The sequence below is a fragment of the Zootoca vivipara genome, chromosome 6, assembly GCF_963506605.1.
Source record: "Zootoca vivipara chromosome 6, rZooViv1.1, whole genome shotgun sequence".
NCBI lineage: Eukaryota > Metazoa > Chordata > Lepidosauria > Squamata > Lacertidae > Zootoca > Zootoca vivipara.
The window spans coordinates 86,414,038-86,419,798 of record NC_083281.1 but is presented as its reverse complement, the minus strand read 5'-3'; the positions used below and the strand labels follow the sequence as shown (position 1 = coordinate 86,419,798).

Sequence of the window (5,761 nt, the reverse complement as noted above, 5' to 3'; positions counted from 1 at the left end):
ATCCTCTGTCGTCCCCTTCTCCTAGTGACTAATAATTATTATGTCTAATAATTTCAGTGCACCTACTTTGAGTAGGACTAACATTAGATGCAACCCATAGCTTCCATCCTTTTTTTTAATGGTTATGTGATTATCTCCCTTCATTTTAACATCACTATTTTAGCTTTGACATAACCGCAGAGTCGAATGTTTTGCCCTCCCAGCTCACAACAGCAGGAATTGTTGGCATAGCAAATTCTAGCTGTTACTATTCTATACTCCAGGGGAGAGCAGACTCCAGACTTGACAGATCGACTTTGTTTTATTTGCTAGAACCTCAAGACCCACCAAACCGGAGGACTGGAATTTATTTTTGGAACCAGAACTGACCTCCTTTCGCATATAACCCCACTTCAAGTTTCCCACCGACCTCTCCCAGCCTCCTTCAGTAGTTCAGCAACATAACTCAGAAGCAGAAAAATCCATTTTTCTTTGCCCTTGTTGAACCAGAGATGGGGAACTTCTTTCCCCCAGAGGACCGGATTCAAATGCCGCCAACCTTCCAGAGTGTGCAAAGGCAGAAGTGGGTGGGGTCAAATTGGGTGTGACCAAAGACAAAGCTAAGTGGATAAAACAGAAAGCTTATCCACATTTACCCCCCCCCCCCAATCCTGCTCTTTAGTGCTCAATCAGAGCAAACAGCAATTCAGATTTTCCGCAGACTGCCGTTTGCTCCAATTCAGCTTTAAAAAGTGGCTTTTCTTGGAGAAAGGATGATCTTGTGCCTGGAAAGAGAGGAGCAACAGGTAAATGCAGAAACATGGTGCTTGTTTCTATTTAAACCATCCTTTTAATCACAACCATGAGGACTAGCATCTTACTCCACCCTTAAATGAAGGACCATAGTTCACTGGCAAAGCACCTTCTGTCCATGTAAAAGGCACCAATTTAAACCCCTGGCATCTCCAGGTACAGCTGGGAATGACCAAGGAATGGTCGAACTCTGGACAGTACAACTTTCTGTGTTCCCATGTTCTGCGTTGTTCCTTCAAAATACTGCTGAAGTTTTGCCCCCGGAGGGAATTCAAATTGGCTTCCTGTTTCCTTTCAATCTCCCCCAAGGACCTCCATTCAAAGAGTGTAAATAAGAGGCAGTGGTGTGTAGTGGTTAGAGCACTGGGCTGGGACCTTGGTGATCAGGATTCAATACCCATACTCAGCCAAGAAGCTCACTGGATGTGACCTTGGGCCAGTCGCCCACTCTCCTCCTCACCTACTTCGCAGGGTCGTGGTTGAGGAGAAAATGGTGAGAGGGAGAACTGATGAGAGCCGTTGTGGTGCGATGGTGGACTAGGATAGTCTACAAATATTCTACCTGCCATTTGGATTGGTCGGAAGAGGAGAAAAGGAAGAGGGAAGTAGGAGAAGAAAGAAAGAAAGGAAAGAGAAAGGGGAACACATTTAATTGATAAGCCGGGTAATGATTAAAGGTAGCCCGGAGGTGGATGATGGGAGTCGAGTCACACGATCGCCCATCTAATGTGGAAATTGTCTGCTCTGATGGTCAAAGGCTCTCCATGATTTGTAATGAAGATTCCTGATCAGAGACACAATCAGAGAGGTTTTCTCTGTCACACACAGCCTCCTGCTTTGACAGAACAAAGAGTTATTCTATTCCGCCAAACTGTGCAACGAAGCCATTCATTTAACGGGGGGCGACAATAAAAAAGGGTTTTTTCCTCTCTCCCTCTCCCCGAGGGGAGGAAACAGGAAAGCAATTATATCACATCCTTTTGACAAGTGAGCACAATGGCGGGTTTAGCGGAAGGCCGCCTGCCACCCAGCTTTCGGCCGCCGCTCTTCCCGCGTTTCATTCTTCGTAGCGTGGCAGACGTGCCCTTCTGTGATCTCGGTGGCACCTGTACCGGCAGCCTTAGTCTTTCAACGTGGGATGGCTTGTGATGTGTGCCGACCACGGGCCATTAAGCAGGAAGGTTAACCCAGAGTCCCTGGCTGCATTGCCATCCATCCTGGCAAGCCTGCGGTTCCCCAAGCCACAATACCAATATTTGCGTCCCATGTAGCAGGAAATGATCTAATTTTCGCTGGGTTCCCTTTCCTCCGCCTCTTTAGGGGATGAATACAGGGGCTCCTAAGCCGGCCCTTAGGAATCTCCCCTTGCCCCATTTCTCCCTGGCCTGTTCTGCACCTGCCTCACATGCTTTTTTCCTGACTAGATTGCATCTGGAATATGGAAGTAAGAAAACATGGTTTTCCATTCTTCCCTGTATCCATGGAATCATAGAATTGCATTGCAGGAATTACAGCTACAGTATCCCTGAAAAATGGCCACATGACATCCTCTAGGGCTGGGTGATCTCTGGTTTTCAGCATTGTGATATATCACTGGCTAAACATCGCAATACACCAATACCCTGTTTCTCATATTTTAAGACATACCCATAAAATAAGCCATAGCAGGATTTTTAAGCATTCAAGGAATATAAACTATACCCCGAAAATAAGACATAGTGATAGGCGCAGCAGCAATGCCGGCCGCGGCAGGAGGAGGAGGAAAAAAATAAGACATCCCTTGAAAATAAGCCATAGTGTGTTCTTTTGAGGAAAAATTAAATATAAGACGTGTCTTATAATATGAGAAACACGGTATATCACAATGTCCGAAATAAGGATGGAGCTGCGTAGAGGCATTGGCTGGCTTCACGGTTTTCCCCACCTTGATGCATGATATATTGCCAAGTCCAAAATTATGAAACCGATATCACAATATGGACTTCGAACTGGTTTTGAACACGATATCAATATGTTGCCCAGCCGTAACATCCACTTAAAAACCTCCAAGGAAGGAGAGTCCACCACCTTCCGAGGAAGTCTGTTCCACCACTGAACAGCTCTCACCATCAGAAAGTTCTTCCTGAAGTTTAATCGGAATCTCCTTTCTTGTGGTTTGAATCCATTGCTTTGGGTCCCCTCTCTGGAGCGGGAGAAAACAAGCTTGCTCCATCTTCCATGTGACAACCCTTCAGATGTGTGAAGATCTCACCTCTTAGCCTTCTCATTTCCATGCTAAACATCCCTAAACATCTCCCTCATAAGGCTTTGGGTTCCCGGACCCTGTTTCATTTTAGTTGCCTTCCTCACAACACACCTCCCGATCCATTGCAGGCAGCACCACTTTCTTCTGTCAAAAACAGTGTTTTTTAGTCTCGCTGTCCACTGTGCTGAAATTACATCGCTTACATAATACTGTATATACAATTACCGCATTACCACAACGCACTCTAGGTGCTGCAATTAGTGCAAATTTCTGACAGGAGGGAGATCTTGCCAGCGTAAATCACACCTCTGCTCAAGTGACCTGCACTGGTTGCCAATTTGCTACCAGGCTAAGTTCAAGGTGCTAATGCAAAGCCCTTCAGTTGGAACCAGTTTACCTGTGAGATCACCTTACCCAACATGTGCCAGCCCAATTCCTTCTATCTGTGGAACTGGCATCGTTACAGGTGTTAATTCCTCTTTCCACATTTGTAAGAATCCAGGTGGTTCTTCCTCTTCTTCTTCTTCTTCTTCTTCTTCTTCTTCTTCTTCTTCTTCTTCTTCTTCTTCTTCTTCTTCTTCTTCTTCTTCTTCTTCTTCTTGCAGCACCTGTCCTTTGGAACTCCCTGCCCATTGACAGCAGTTAGATGCATTCACTGTACTCCTTTCTGGTACCTGCTAAAAACATTTTTTGCTTAGACAAATCTATGCAGGTATTTAGAATGTTGATGCATGTTTTGTTTTTAGTTTATCCCTGAAACTGATTTTTGGGGGGAATGTTTCAAATAGTTCATAGAATCATAGAGTTGGAAGGGACCCTGAGGATCATGTAGTCCAACCCCCTGCAATGCAGGAATATGCAGCTGCCCCATACGGGGATTGAACTTGCAAACTTGGCATTATCACACTCTAACCAACTGAGCGAATGTTGTTTATACCTATCATTTTTGGGTTTTACTCTTTGCAAACTGCTTTAAGGTTTGTTTGTTTTTTAAAAAACAATTGGACAGTGCATAAGTTTTATAAATAAAATAAATGAGTACCTAAATTACATTATCATTCTGCTATTTGACCCTATTGATTTCAGTGCAAAAGGAACACAACACAGATTGTGGGGGGAGAGATGTAATCAATTATGTATCGTTTGTGGGCCGATAGCAACAGCAGCAGCAAATACTGATCACATTTGCTGGATTGATTTCCATTCTGGATGAATAAGCAAACATCATCAATTGGAATTCTCTGATGTTCTTGGCCCTGGAATTGCGATAATGCTTTCTCTTGCGAGAGGTGTCTGTGTGTGGAAGCCATCTAGTTTTTGTGTAGCTGGAGCACAGCATACAGTTCCCAGGTAAGAGACACACCCATTGTTCTGCACACATTTGCCTCTGGTCCCATACGTTATTGGCATGTTTCCTTTATGCTCATAGCAGAAGGTTGAACTCAATATATAGCTCAGTTGGCTAGAGCGTGGTGCTGATAATGCCAAGGTTGCTGGTTCGATCCCCGTATGGGACAGCTGCATATTCCTCCATTGCCATTGCAAGAGGTTGGACTATTCTCAGGGTCTCCTGCAACTCTGCAATTCTATGGTTCTATTTTTAATGAGACCGTAACTATCAAAAGCATGAAATAAAGCAACTGCCAGGATAATGTCAGACAAAACCCACCGTTTTGTACACAAGGCTTCAGTTTGCATCTACCGTATTAACCTTCTTCCTCCCGTCTCTTTTTTATCGAAAATGCTCAAGATGGTAAGTCGGCTGGTTGTCCCATTCCCGGCCAGGAACAGAAGGTGGAACAGCAATCTTGTGCATTGCTCAGCTCAGGGCTCCCTGCCATCACCACCTGGAGCCAAATCTTTGGCAGTTTCCAGTCGCCATTCTCCCCCTCGCCCCCCACCTCCATGTAGTATATCTTCAAGGAGCCCCTGCATCTTCCTTGACTGCCTGAGCATCACGGAGACACCAAGAGTGGTGATGAAGTGCCCAGATTCTAACTCAAACGAATGCTAAAGATTCTCCAGTGTTTGATCTCGCTGCAATGGTTGCGCCACAGCGCCACACACTCATACATGCTAAACACTCCATAGGTATTTTTTGGTTTCCCCCCACAGGGGCCAATTTTGCCAACCCCTAGGTATGCCTCTGAGAGTCAATCCCTCCCCTCTGGCAGCCCTAGAAGCCTGGATAGCTCAGTTGGTTAGAGTGCGGTGCTGATAATGCCAAGGTTGCAGGTTCGATCCCTGTGTGGGGCAGCTGCGCATTCCTGCAGGGGGTTGGACTAGATCAGTGGTTCCCAATTAAGGGAACACATCCAGGGTGTCTGCAGCCCCATCCCTTGCCTCCCCCCACTTAATTTTTTTTAATCATTTCCCCCTGGTAATATCACAAATTTTATGTTCTGTTTTAGCGCTGTGCGGCTTTTCAATATATTGGCCAATATTGGTTTTGAAATCACACCTCGATAACGATTTTGACCTGGCAATATGCAGCAGTGTATCGCTTCTTGCACAAGGGAGAACAGGGCAGACAATTTCATGGCACCACCAATATCGCACGATGATCTACAGTTTCAGACATCATGATGTATTGCAATATCGTGATGTTTAGCTGCTGATATATCACGATGCTGAAAGCCAGATATCGCTCAGCCCTAGGCTGGTTTTTTTTTGTATACCTAAAATCCTTTGCTTACTAGGGGCTACCCCACATTTAGTTCAAAA

At 45.1% G+C, this 5,761-nt stretch overlaps 1 non-coding gene across 1 annotated transcript; it reads left to right on the top strand.

Moving 5' to 3' along the window:
• Window positions 1–5,219: 5,219 nt before the first annotated feature.
• On the top strand, window positions 5,220–5,293 carry TRNAI-GAU (transfer RNA isoleucine (anticodon GAU)). Its single transcript has one exon. It is a non-coding gene; the product is annotated as a tRNA-Ile (tRNA).
• The last annotated feature ends 468 nt before the right edge of the window (window positions 5,294–5,761 follow it).